Source organism: Haemaphysalis longicornis, unplaced genomic scaffold (assembly GCF_048455015.1).
Source record: "Haemaphysalis longicornis isolate Haplotype H1 unplaced genomic scaffold, Haemaphysalis longicornis Haplotype H1 scaffold_5, whole genome shotgun sequence".
NCBI classification, from domain to species: Eukaryota; Metazoa; Arthropoda; class Arachnida; order Ixodida; family Ixodidae; genus Haemaphysalis; species Haemaphysalis longicornis.
Genome location: NW_027526385.1, coordinates 42,361,803 through 42,376,490, shown reverse-complemented (window position 1 = coordinate 42,376,490; position 14,688 = coordinate 42,361,803). Strand labels below are relative to the sequence as shown.

The 14,688-nt window shown below is 53.1% G+C and overlaps 1 protein-coding gene across 3 annotated transcripts in view; it reads right to left on the bottom strand.

Annotated features, from left to right (window-relative positions):
- Positions 1-14,688, bottom strand: part of LOC144138107 (salivary peroxidase/catechol oxidase-like) — a 51,441-nt gene that overhangs the window by 17,503 nt on the left and 19,250 nt on the right. The gene's annotated exons all lie outside the window — the stretch shown is intronic.

The window sequence follows — 14,688 nt, the reverse complement described above, 5'->3', positions numbered from 1 at the left end:
ATACTATGACCGCATCGGCGAATCCGTCCCGGAAGCGGACAAGGTGGAGAGGGTCCGCCGACAAATGCACCCTACATTCCAGGATTTGACAGCGGGGATGACTTTCGCTAGTCTGAAGGACATGGCTGCGGCGGCAGGGCCCATCATGGAACGGGCGTGGCATCGCCTCCGCTATGCACCGCCGCCGCCAAGAAGCACGCAGGCAGCCGCTGACCTTGCGTTTGCTGGCTGTGCGCCCTGCACTAACGTGGCGGCCATGCCAAATGTCTCGACGCCGTACATGTGGTCGCTCCAGCCGACTGCAGTGATGGCCTCTGGTCAGACACCGGAGCCGCATCTTTCGCTGCCAACAGCCAGCGGACTGCAAAGCCTCCCACCACAGCAGGCACCCGGAGGAAGACCGCGTCGCCTGGCCCCGCCGGGGCCACAGGGCTACTACCACGGCGGCACACCTCCTAGGCAACCAGGACCTCCACCCCGAGGCAACCCAGGAGCAGGCGAGGTGAAATGCCACCGGTGTGGCGGATGGGGCCACATGGCCCGGGCCTGTGCGACTCGTTCGCGGTGCTTCAGCTGCAACCGCCCAGGCCACAGGCAAGCGGATTGCCCGGGAAACGGGCAGGCGTAGCTGCCCCTCCGGCAAGCAGCTACGCATCGTCCCTCCAAGTACTGGCGACAGCTGGGGGCAGAGAACCGTTGCTGGAGATTCTGGTTGGGCAAACTGCCTTTTATGCGCTGCTAGACACAGGGGCAAGTGTCAGCCTGATGAATGCGCGGGCCTTAAGTGCTGCCAAGCTATCGGGGGCTACCATCAGGGAGGAAAAGCGCACGCTTCGCCTGGCAAAAGGATGGTCGGAGACGGCTCAAGCAGTGCGGTGCCGCATTAAGTGGGAAGGCGGTTCGAGGAAACAGCATTTTCTGTTCATGCCAGAGTTATGCCACGACGTTGTGCTTGGACGAGACTTTCTGGCAGTTGCCAACATTTCCTTGCACATGGGCTTAGGGGGCTGGACCCTGGGCATTGACCCACAGCCAGTTGTAAAGTTTGACAAACCACCACAGGCCCGACAAATTGCTACAGAGTCCATGCCCGTGGTCACTTCACGGGGCCGCAGCAGTGAAATGGATCGTGAAGACGACCTAGACCTGACAGAACCATTCGCGGTACTGTTTGCCACACAGCAAGAGGATACTGAACTGCAAGAGTCCCACAGTGCAGCTGATGGTGACGTGGCAGATGAGGCACAACTGCAGAAGCTCCTACATGATTTTGGGCATCTGTTCACTGCACAACCAGGTTGTACAACACTAATGGTGCACAACATCGACACTGGGTCACATTCCCCCGTACGCTGCAAGCTACGCCCTGCCAATGGCCGCAAAAGAGAGATTCTTGATCAGGGTGTGGATGAATTGTTGAGTCAAGATCTCATCGAACCATGCACGGGGCCGTGGGCTAGCGCGCCTGTTCTGGTGGGCAAGAAAACAGGTGGCTACAGGGTGGCTGTTGACTACAGGGCACTAAATGCAAGAACCAAAGTGCCCGTGCACCCTATGCCCCGTACTGACTGGGTGCTCGCACAGCTAGGTCAAGCCAAGTGGTTCACGAGCCTGGACCTGTCCCAGGGATTCTTTCAGGTTCCCATTGCTCTTGAAGATCGGCCTAAGACTGCTTTTATATGCCACAAGGGCATGTTCCAGTTTAAAAGGATGCCTTTTGGCGTTGCAGGTGGTCCAGCAACATTTCAGGCCTTAATGGACAAGGTCTTGGAGGGCATTAAGCACCACTATTGTATGGCATTCCTGGATGATGTACTGGTCTACTCCAACACATTTGCAGAGCACCTCGAGCACATCTCAGAGGTGCTACGCAGGATTGAAGCAGCAAATCTTACGATCAATCCAGCTAAGGTGTCCCTCTGTAAGCAGTCACTGAAGTTCCTGGGTCACGTTATTTCTCCTGGGAACTGCGGTCCAGATCCAGACAAAGTACAGGCTGTTTCAGACTTCCCAGAGCCCAAAACAGTCAAGGAACTCCAGAGGTTCCTTGGACTAGTGGGTTACTACAGGAACTTCATACCCCACTTCTCAGACAAAGCAAGGCCTCTCACAACGCTCCTCAAAAAAGGTACGCGCTGGAGCTGGGGGCATTCACAAGTGCAGTCCTTTCAGGAGTTGAGGGAAACGCTGGCCAGTGATGTTGTTGTAGCCCTGCCAGATCTGAACCGGCCTTTCATCATTGAGACTGATGCCAGTGGCACAGGAATCGCAGCAGTCTTGCTGCAGGAGGTGAATGGCCAACTCAGACCAGTGTCCTTCATTAGCAGGACTCTCACCACGGCGGAGAGGAACTACACTGTTCAGGAGTGGGAATGTTTGGCCGTGGTGTGGGCAGTTGATAAATTCCGGCCTTACATAGAGTTCTCCTCCTTTGAGGTTCACTGCGACCATGCATCCTTGGCATGGATGTTCAGCACGGAGCAAACATCATGCAGAGTACGGAGGTGGGTCCTGAGACTACAGGGTCTTAATTGCGTGATCAGGCACCGTAGAGGCCGTGCCAACATACCGGCCGACGCACTGAGCCGGGTCCCGACCGGCTCTCCTGACCCAACGCCGCCTGGCATAGCCGAGGACTGGTTCCCCATTGAAACACCAGAGCCACCGCCGACCATCATCTTGGAAGAGGCTGCCCTGGTAAGCTCGACTGACACCTCTGTGCTTTCCGAGCCGGACAAACTTGTGGCAGAACAGCAGAAAGACCCATTGCTGCAGCTCTTGCTAGTGTATCTTCAGACGGGGTGCTTGCCTGATGACACCAAGGAGGCGAAACGCATCCGAGATTTAGCTCAGGACAGCTCTGTATCACCGGAGGGACTTCTCTACTATACAGCAGGTCTGAAGCGGGTTGTCTGGCTGCCACAACACTTGAGGGCCCTAGTTCTCCAAATGGAACATGACCACCCACTTAGCGCCCATCCAGGGTTGTTCAAAACCCTGAGGCGGATCCGGAGCCGTTTTATGTGGTTAGGCCTCCGCTCTGACACATCTCGCTATGTCAGAGCCTGCCAGCAGTGTCAGAGGTTCAAGCCGGACCGACAGAAGCCAAAGGGCCTCATGGACAGCACTTGGGCGACACAACCCATGCAGCAACTGAGCGTGGACCTCATTGGGCCACTGCCTTCAACGCCTCGGCAGCACAAGTACATCTTGGTTGTGCTCGATACATTCACAAAATTTGTCGAGCTATTCCCTCTCCGAGCACCAACCTCCAAGGCTATCATTGACAAAATGGTCGAAGTTTTCTGTCGTCATGGTACACCCAGTGCCATCTCCAGCGACAACGGCAAGCCATTTGTCAGCAAACTCTGGAAAGGAGTCCTCAAGCATTGGGGCATTGACGAAAGACACACTGTGCCCTACAGACCAGCAGGCCAGCCAGTGGAGCGGCACAATGCCACGGTCAAGCAATCCATCGTCAACTACTGTGCATCTCACCGAGACTGGGACAAGAGACTGCCAGAAGTAGCTTTTGCTATGCGCACCACAGAGAGCGTGGTCACAGGCTTCACTCCTGCATTCCTCTGCTATGGACGGGAGCTGCGAACACTTTGGGCTGAGCGCCAGCAGCTGAGCAGTGAGCACACCTCGCCATCCGCTTCTCATGCACTGGCAGCGGAGCTGGAGATCTACCTACAAGATGCTCTTGAAATGGCCAAACAGCATCAAGACCACGCTAGGGAGCTCCAGCAGCGCCAGTACAACAGGACACGTAGACCGTTTGCCTTCAGGGCAGGAGACCTCGTGCTTCGCACTGCTCACCCTTTGAGCAATGCACGGACAGGCTTCACCGCAAAGCTTGCACCCAGACGGCTAGGCCCCTTCGTGGTGACTGCCCGTGTAGGGCAAAACACGTATGCCCTCAAAGATCCCCTCACAGGGAAACAGAAAGGGTTGGCAAACGCAGACCAACTTGCCACGTACCACCCCCCGTGGAAGCCCTCATGCACGGATTAAGGGGGGGAGAATTGTGAGGGGGCGGGAGCCCATCGGCAGATCAGCAGCGGCATCGCGATCAAGCGGAGGGAGCCCACCGGAGATCGGAGCGGCAGGGACATCAACAGAGTATGGCGGAGTGAGATGGTGGTGTAGTCGGGTGCTGTGTGCGGGTCGACGGGACCGACGGGACTGGGTTGTTGGTGCTGCGGGAACTGTGATGCGCGAACTTGGTGGACTGTGAAGTGCTAGATCTAAATCGCTGCTGAACAATAAACCATTTCACAACAGGTTCTTTGAAAGGACTGCTTTGTCCCGATAACAATGACACCAATTTCGTCGTGAACTTCGGACAGATGATATAAATACTGTGGATTTTGATGGAGGGTGCAGGTCGGTCATCCCCATCCTGACCACAGCTTCGCGCCGTCTCGGCCCGGAAACGATCCTCGATGGTACGTGAGCCATTTCGGGTAGCCCCAGCCCCGTCCCGACTACAGCTCGACCACGTCGCCTTCCCCGTGCCCAAAGATTTATACACACCACCCAAACCCCCCGCACACCCACAGGATGATTTCGACCACTCCTCCCCCCGAAAATATTCCACAAGCACGAGTAGGAATTTATATACACACCAACATCACTCCATCACCCCCAGGAGAATTTCGACACCCCCCAAAATCAAAATTCTGAATAAACTCCTGCCCGTGCCCGCATCCCGTGAGGGGCCGATCAAGACCTGCCGAGACCAGCCGTGACGAGACGAAATGCAGATGCGGCCCCATTCCTCTCGTCCGACATGGGGCTCCGACAACACCTTGGACGCTTCGCCTCCGCTCAAGTCATCGGTGTTGCGGGGCCAGGCACCGCCAAGCACGTCATCGTCATCCGTGGCAGCAAGCGATTCCTCACTGTATATTTCCTTCGCATTGCCCATTACATTGCCCATTCGCATTGCCCATCCGACAGCTTCCTCGACAGGGGGGTGCACATGATGTCACGGAACACATAGGCGGGCAATGCCCCATACAGCCATGGCTTAAGACAAGACCCGCCGCGGTGGCTCAGTGGCTAAGGCGTTGCGCTGCTGAGCACGAGGTCGCGGGTTCGATTCCCGGCCGCGGCTGCCGCTTTTCTTATGGAGGCGAAAAGCAAAAACGCCCGTGTGTACGAGATTTCGGCGCACGTTAAAGATCCCCAGGTGGTCAAAATTAATCCGGAGCCCTCCACTACGGCGCGCCTCATCGCCTGCGTTGCGTCGACGCGTTAAACCCCTCAATCAATCAATCAATCAATCAAGACGATATGAGGACGACGTGGAAGAAGTGGCTGTGTCCTTGCGCGCGCCACCTAATGGCTGCCATGTACAGTCATGGACATGTGAAACGCGAACACGAAAACATGAACCATTACACACAAATAGCACGATATCTTTCCATGCAAGTCAAAATGATGATTGGCTTAGTTAAAAAAAAAAGTTGGGGAATGTTGCTTTCCAAATACTATGGGTCTATTCGTTTCACCTGCACCGCGTGAACCAGTTCAGGCGGTGCCGCACTTCGCCGTTCGTTTCAGCGGTGCAGCTCGCGGCACCTGAACCGCGCCGTTCGATTCACCGGTGGTGCCGACGGGTGCAGGACGGGTTCATGGCTTTGCCTGCACTCCCTGCCGAGGAGGTGCAGAAGCAGACGAAAAATGTGCAGGTCTGGTTCCGCCGATGGCGGAACCCGCTTTGCACCGCTGTGAACTGGTTCAAGAGGTGCAGGCCGAATCGAATAGACCCTATACCAATAGCACGCCATTATTGGGCTTCAACGAACAGTATTTTCAATTTTTTTTGTGTGTTCTGGTTCATATATTCAGTTTCAGTTTCAGTTTATTTGTTTGCATCCTTTAGATGCGGTAGGCCCGAGCGAAAAGTGAACTGCTTCACTTGAAGAAAGCCCGGGCCCCCCGTACTGGCATGCAACATCAGCAAACAGTGCTTTTTCAATACAAAACAGTGAGGCATAAAAAAGCAAAACTAAACCTTTTCAATACAGAGTTTCTGACGTAGTTTCTGCTCATACGTCAAATCAGGGTAATACGTCAAATCGTGTTCGCATTTCATTTGTTCATGACTGCACAGTCTGTAAATATGTACGTCCATCGCATCTCTTTGTAAATAGACCGCTTCCCATCAACCATGGATTGCCTCATCTCTTCTGCCGCCACGTAACAATATATAAGAAAAATTAAAGCCGTTCCACTCGATGTGAAAGCTGTCGGAAGTTCAGAGCAGTGATTCGCCATAACGGGCTGTAGCGCCGTTATCCGCTCACCGCTATATCACACAATGCTGTTCAAATTTCCCGCCTTCGCAGTGCTCGCGCGCCCCCTGCCTGAAACTGCGCCAGCGGGAGTTCTGTGTTTTTGTGCTTGCTTTTCGACGCGCACGTGCCGGCGTTGCACTTTCACTTGTTTTCGCTTACTATCGCTATCGCAAAAACCAACCCAACGAGTGTTCCTAACTGAATGAACGCGGGCGCTGCCGGTTAGTTACCTATATTTTGCCTCAAATGTACCTGCAGTTTTCTTTGCGCTAAACAACGGGGAGATGTATGACAAGCGCCAGCGGTCCTCGAGTTTCGAACGCTTATGACTATATAAACCGATTGGCTTTCGAAGCCTGTGGGTTACGCCGCCACGACGGAACGCGTTGGCTCGGGTCCAGCGAGCGAGCTACGACGACAAGGCGCGGCCCTAAAGTGCAGTCGCGGCTTCCCAGACACTTTCCGGCAACTTTTCTATGACGTCATAGAGTGTTGCTTGCGCTATTGGCTGCCGCCGGCCTGCCACCGCCAGTAAACATGGCCGGGTAGATTGTGGTGGGGTCTTTAGTTTATTTTGATCGTATCACTTGTATGCTAACCTCAAGTTGACACACTGCTATCTGTGATTTCAGTTCTGACCCACATTACGTCACTCCTTCCCATATTGCGTCAGTGTAGCGCGAAATTTGTATGTTTTTCAATATTTCTTGCATTTCTAGGCTAATAAAACGCCTTTCGTTTTACGCACACTCCGCGCGACGAACAGCGGTGCATTGCTTCAATTACGCGTCTCGATTTGTGCTGTCCATTACTTCATCTGGGCGCGAGGTGTTCTTCTTGTACCCTCCTCCTCCTCATCATCATCATCATCATCATCACCAGCCTATCTACGCCCACTGCAGGGCAAAGGCCTCTCCCATTATTCTCCAATTACCTCGGTCCTGTGCCAACTGTGACCAATTTATCCCCGCAAACTTCTTGATCTCATCTGCCCATCTAACTTTCTGCCGCCCCCTGCACCGCTTGCCTTCTCTAGGGATCCACTCTGTTGCCCTTAATGACCAGCGGTTATCTTGCCTTCGCATTACATGCCCTGCCCACGTCCATTTCTTCTTCTTAATTTCTACTAATATGTCTTTAACACCAGTTTGCTCCCTGACCCACTCCGCTCTCTTCTTGTCCCTTAATGTTACACCTATCATTTTCCGCTCCATTGCCCGCTGAGTCATTCTCAATTTAAGTTGAACCCTCATAGTGAGCCTCCAAGTTTCTGCCCCGTAGGTGAGTACCGGTAAGATGCAGCTGTCATACACTTTCTTCAGGGACAATGGTAGCTGGCATTCATTAACCGATCATGTCTGCCGTATGCACTCCATCCATTCTTATCCTTCGCATTATCTCTGCCTCATGGTTGGGCCACATCTCTGCCTCATGGCCACATTTACGCAGTGCGTAAATGTGCAGCGCTCGATGGGTCACGTTTCCCAAAAGCTCCGTGGCGTAATACCTCGGCACGCTGATTTCCTTCAGGTTCGCAAGCTCATCGCACCAAGCGATCCACTCCCTCAGTAGCTGCTCTGGCAGCACGTCATCCCATCGAAGGTTGCGTTTCCAGATCTCCTGAAACAGGATTTTGGCCCTCACGACGAATGGTGACAGGAGTCCGAGAGGGTCGTATAATCTCGCTGTCGTCTGGAGAACGAAACGTTTTGTGTCTCCTCCGCGCTGTGCGAACTCGACCACTTGGTCCGGAGAAAAGGTCAGGCAGTCCTGCTTGGGTTTCCAAGTCATTCCCAGCACTTTCAGCACGTTCGCTACTTGGCCCAAGTTTCTTTCAACGCCGCCGTTCTCTTCAAACATTCCTGTTAGAGCTGCACTATTTGAGCCCCACTTGTGGAGTCTCATGCCTGCCAGCATGAATATTTCGTTCGCTTCGGCATACAGTCGCTTCGCCTCTGCCTCGCTGGCCGCCCCAGTCAACAAATCGTCAACGTACACCGATTTCCTTAGCGTCCGTGCAGTGCCTGGGTAGGCGCTCTCCATAGCTTGGAAATGGTGCTGAAGGGTAGCGGCCAGCAAGAACGGACTTGCAGTCGTTCCAAAAGTCACCCTCGTCATTCGCCAAGTCTCGATTTCCGGAATTGGTTCATTTGGTCGCGGAGGGTCTTTGTACCAGAGGAATCGGAGCGCGTCACGATCCTCTTCCTTCACTCCGATTTGCAAGGCCTTTTCCACATCCGCGACTATGGGATGTGTCCGGAAGTTCAGGAGCAAGGCGACCAGATCCGGATTAAGGTTCGGGCCGCTTTCCAAGCTGTCGTTCAGAGATTTTGAGTTTGCACAGTGGGATGAAGCGTCAAATACAATCCTGAGCTTTGTGCTGCTGCTGTTTTCTCGTACTACAGCCTGGTGGGGCATGTAATACAGCACCTTCGCTGCTCCTTCATCGCTACCTTCGTCATCAACCCTTTCTGCTATTCCACTGTTCTGATAGAACCGAATTGCCTGATCGTACTCTTCGAGGAGACCTTTGTTTTTTGACAGTTTCTTCCTCACGTTCTCCATTCTGTTTAACGCCACCTGCTTGTTGTCGGCGAGCCTCACGTCAGCCTTCCAAGGGAGGGCAACTTCGTATCTGCCATTCGACTGAGTGATGCTGGCTTCAAAGTTTCGCCTAACATGTTCCCCCGGAGGGTCGTCATCCAAGGCGTCGGTGACTCCCACACTTTCGAGTTCCCAAAAGCTCCTTAGAAGCGAGGAAGACTCGAGATCTGGCGCCGTTGCCTTCAGCACGATCGCTTGGGAACAATTCATTCTGCTTGTGCGTGACCCCGTTCGTCCCTGGACTGCCCATCCGAATACGGATTCCACCGCAGTCAAACTTTCCGTCAGTCGGTGGATCCGTCCGGTCATCGCAGTCCAGTAATGGTCGGATCCCAGCAGCAAGTCAACGTCTCGATCGCTCTGTCCACTCAAATCGTCCCCAACTGAGAGGCCAATCTCATCTAACTTGATCAGAATGCTTTCTTTCATCAGGGCTGGGAAGGTCGTGCTCACAGATCTTGGGCGTTTCTAGCGCGTCGATCTCAATTTTTTTGTCGTTCAGTCGGCTTCTCAAGGTTACCAGAACCCCCCGAAAGGTGCGTTCTTTGCTTTCACCTCCGAACACGCCAACCGCCAGAATCTCCGTTCCGAGGAGTTTGCAGTTGAGTTCCCGTGACAGCTTTTCCGTTATGAAGGTGCGTTGGCTGCCGCTGTCAAACATTAGCCTGGCCAACTTCATCTGCCTGCCACTCTCAACCCATGCTGTTACGGTTTGCAATAGAACGGCTGGTCTCACGCTGCCCTTTTCTGTAGTCTGGAGACTGACGGGCTCGTTCGGATTCTTCTCTTTTTTCGCGTCGTCCGATCGGTCAGAGATCCGTTTAGGCGGAGTGTAATGCGGGTCACACATGCTGGTTGCGTGCCGGCCGTGACACTTGCCGCAACTCAGTACGCACGTGCACATTCTCGCTGTATGATGCGGCATTGTGCACCTAAAACACCTCCTTCCTTGCTGCAACATGCGTTTCTTCTCTGTCAGAGGGATTTCTCCGGTGCAGTCTTTTGTGGCATGCTTTTTTGAGTTGCACAGAAAGCATTCCATCCATTTAACTGTGCCGTGCAGCGCGGCAGCTGATGGTTGTCGTGACTTCGCAAACTGCTGTGGCTTCTTGTCACGTTCATGCGTAGGGAAGCGAGATGAAGGCTTACCAGTTCCGTCAGGTCGCTCGATGATGGACTTTTCCAGCGTCTCCACCTCGATGCGGAGAAAGTTCAAAAGGTCACTCAGCATGCCGAGGTGGGCAGGCTTCTTTGAAGTCTCGGAGCCTGTATCGCTGCTCGATGTTCCCGCAGAGCTGGCCTCTTCCGCATTCCTCGATGTCACCTTTCTGTTGTAATCCAGGCTCAGGTCAGATGGAAGTGCGCGAAGTAGGCCGAGATACAGCATGGCGCAGTACGACTCCTCTCCCACACCCAACGCCTTCAGGCCTCGGAGGTGAGCTTGGACGTCGTCGTACATACGGCGCAGTGCTCGGACGTTCCGTGGTGACGAGACCGGTGTTAGGTTCATTAGGCTGTCGATGTGGTCTTGGATGAGCGCCGCCTGGTTTCCAAACCTCTGCCGCAGGATGCTACAATATCCGGTCACTAGAAGTTCTGCCTTGGCGAGATTTTCAGACTTATTTTTTAAAGAACAAAGATAGAGAGAAGAAAGACCAAATTCAAGGAGAAAGGCAGTAAATACCAATTAATCCGCACACAGGAACAGAATGCAGTTTACGCGCTCTGACTCCGCGTTCTTTTACCTCTCCCCTTCCCCCGTGTGCGGTTTTGCTCGGCAAAAAAGAGGGGCTGCTCCGCTCACTTGAACTATAGTTCATCTCACAAGCTACCTGCAGCACTGTGGAGGCTACATTGTTGTCCCCCTCAGGGCGCCTAACTCACATCGAAGGAAGCGACAAAAGGCGCTGGGGTCGTGCCGTGCCACTTGCCGAGAGGGGAGAAGGGAGTGTCCTTTCAGGACCCCCTTCACGGCGGATTAGGCACCCTCAGCGGGCGCACTATTGATCACAATGTAGCCTCCACAGTGCTGCAGCTAGCTTGTGAGATGAACTATAGACTCTCAAACAACAACTAAAACTCACAAAATAAAAAAAAAATACGTCGTGGTAGCCCTCCTTCCCCTTGACCGTAAGCCCTCCGCATCCAAACAAGTTCACAAAAGCCGCGCCCACCCGAGGGGCCCGCGCGGGGAGAGGGACCAACAGTTTCAAGGGTGGTTCTGGCACGGGTGAAGTCGCATGCAGGGGAAAGGAAAGGGGGGATTTCCCCGCGTGGCAAGTGACATGCGGGGGAATCGGCACTGTGATTTCGGAACGGGAGGATGGCCCGCGGGGGGCGCGTGCTACAGCCATGGCGTCATCGTAGCACTCCGATGTTGGCTGCAGACCCGCAATTGCTGCAGCTCCGTCTCCGATCAGTGCAGCCCTCAGGTAATTGAACTTTTCCGACGGCGCCAAGTCCGAATTTTTATGAATGGCGGTTTCGAACTGCTCCCAAAAAGGCTGCCAATTCCTTCGGTTTCCGTTGAATTTCAGAAGCTCCAATTTTGGGAGTTTGACTTTTGCCGCCGTTGCTGTCCTTGTTCTTGTTGCGTTGCTGTCTTGTTCGGAGTTGCCACCACCTGAGTTATTGTTGCAACTTCGTTTGACCCTGCCTTTCAGTCTCGCCAGGCAGGTTACGATCTTGTCACTGTACTCGATGGCATGAGTGAACTCGTCTTCTGCGTCTTCATCGGTCAGTAAAGGCTCAATTGCCGCGTTCACATCTTTCAGCTGAGCCTCCACAAGCAGCAGACGTTCGATCAGGACTTCGAGTTCCTCGACACTTGACATAGGCAGCGGTAGCAGCTTTTCTGCTTCGCCAATGAGTCGACTTACTTGAGCCCGCAGAGTCTTTCGTTTCTTCTTCTGTAGCTCCATGTCGATCGTCGTCCACGTTCAACGGAGCAGTCGATCCCTGTTGCTCGCCGATGCACTCACAGTTCGGTCATCTTTCAAGATCCCGGGTTTCGGCACCAAAATTTTGTAGTAGCGAATATCTGTAGATCCTTTCGGTCGCTGTCGTTAAATAAACACCACTACTCGTTCGAGTGCAAAGGAAAACAACAGGATTTCTTTATACAGAAGTACAGAAGGTTACACCGTTCCGTCTTACTTGCTTTTCACGAACCAACTGGCCCCCCGCTCCCCGCCGCCGCGGTCCCTTCTTTCGAGGGAGAGAGGGCCACGTTCCCCGGTAAACAAGAACCATATGTGGCGCGCGCGCGGACCCCGCCGGTGGTCCCAGTTGGATTACGAGTCAACACATCCAACGAGCCAGTACATCCAACGTGCCATCACATCCAACGTTGGATGTGTTGGCTCGTTGGATGTGATGGCACGATGGATGTATTGACATGCTTTTGGATGTAATGGCACGTTGGATGTGTTGGCGCGTTGGATGTAATGGCACGTTGGATGTGATGGCACGTTGGATGTAGTTGCTCACCCTTCTGAAGAGGGAAGGTGGAATGACAGCAGCGTCAATAGGCACTGCCGTGACGATTACCCCCTTCCCTTCTCGTGGCTTTGTTGTGTCCCCCTCCGTCGGCGGAAGCGAGGTGTGGCCTCCGCCGACGCCAGCGAGTCGCAACCCTTTGTATGGGCCTAGTCGGGGCTTTTTACACGGCGGCGTCGGGGAAGGCGTTCCTGTCCTCCTCCTGCCCTTCGGGGACGGACAGAGGGGTATCCCAGGGCAAAACCTTAATTTGTACAGTCGGGATCAATTCGAAGGTTATCGCGGGAGCGCTGACCGACCACGACGACAGCGCCTAGCGTGACACTTTTTAGCATCAGCCACGACGGGATTATGCTAGGTTTTCTCTCCCATGGCTGTTCCAGGAAGTGCCCGCACTGCCGTCAAAAAACGATAAAGGACACGCTCGTTTTTTTTTTTTTTTCTTTATCCTTTTCTCTTGTCATCGACATACTTCGCACTGATACGCAGCCTTCTCAGGGTAACTATGCCGGCATGCCGGGGCATTGTTGTGTAGAAAAAAATTGTAATTTGCTTCCCCAATGCCGCAATGCCGAGGTGTCTTCGGTGTTATTAGGTTGCCGTGGAACGAAACGCGGATACGTCAAGGAATGAAAAAAAAAAAAAAAACTGCGGCAGTCGGCCTTTGCTGAAGGGGGTGAGTGAATTCTATGCAACAGCCAGGGGGTGAGGGAGGGCAGCATAATCTCATCTTCGTGAATGAAAAAAAGTGCCACAGAACGGCGTTCTGGTCTTGCTTGCTCGGTGCTCCCGCGATAGCCTTCAAATTGATCCTGACTGTAGGTGCGCTGCGGAGGGGAGGCGGCTTCGTTTACGACCACTCGCGCATCCGTCAACGAGTTCGTTCGTCCGGAGCTGTTACCAAGAGCGGTCGCATTAAGACTAGCTCCCGTGGCGGTTTCTGGGCACCTAAGAATTTTTTTATTCGCACCCTGGCATTTCCCATCCCGTGATCTTTTTCGCTTCCGCACGTTCTGCGGAAAAAATAGTGCCTTGACGCCCCCTTGCCTGGCCTAGACGAAGCTGCTGCGCGTACTTAGCGACACAAAGGGCATCCGTGGCCCGATCCAACCGGGGCGAAAGTTTTAGGCGAGTTCCCGCGCAAGCAGGCGCCATGCACACTCGTTCCCCACTTCAAGGGCTTCGACAGGAATTCGGGGAAGACAGGTGGCTGACCCTCACGGCGAACGTACATCAGAATTCCGCAGCCCCTTCGGTCGAAAATCTCGGTTCAGCATAAAAAACTTAGAGGTTTTAAGGAGCGTTCGGTGCATGAACATATAAATTTGTCTTTTATTTTGTTTTTCCTTTGATTTGTTTATGGACAGGATCTATGGCATCTGTGCTCTTGGGATTATTTAGCGCCTACTTATGAATCTGCATACTTTTCAAGCGATTTCTCCTGTAAATATTTGTTGAGGATAGTTCCTCGATCATCTCTTTGTGTGCTTTTCTCGTAAATGTTATTTGAATTGATTAATAAATCCCTTAAAGGCATTCTTTTAAATTTTCTTCTGAGTAGCGAAGATTTATTTCACAAAAGTACCGAATGTGGGCTTCAGAGATACCAATGAACCGCGATCCAACATCGCCCATATTAGGGGGCGCTGCTTTGATGTGAATAATGGCTGCGTAAAATATTTCTTACGCACTAAGCGCTCTTCGTGCTGTTAAACAAAGTGACTTATAAATGAGAATGAGATAGTTTAACTATGCAGTTAGCAAAAACTTATCAGTCGGAACAGCGGCATTAAAGTGTTACAAAACTTTATATTTTGTAACCCAATGTGATAAACAAAACTCAATGTTTTGTTAATTACAAAACATAGAGTCTCTCGCAAAGCCGTCATCACCTTCCGCTTTCACGGCGGCACTCAAATTAGGTTGACTGATTTGTGGGGTTTAACGCACCGACGCAACGCAGGCGATGAGGCGCGCCGTAGTGGGGGGCTCCGGATTAATTTTGACCGCCTGGGGATCTTTAACGTGCGCCGAAATCTCGCACACACGGGCGTTTTTGCTTTTGGCCTGCAGCTGTAACACAGTTACTTTTTCCTGGTAACGTGCCCATGACTGCTGTTCTTCTCGTATTCCTGCGCAGGCAGCGAGGGGCCACAAACTCTGAACTCCCAGTCAGCCGGTGTCCCTCGGAGGGTGAAACTAGTGTGTTGTGTGTTTGTTCTTGTGCGTGTGCGCGCGCTTCTCCTTCCCTCTCCGAGCCGGGGACGGCCGGAAAAGG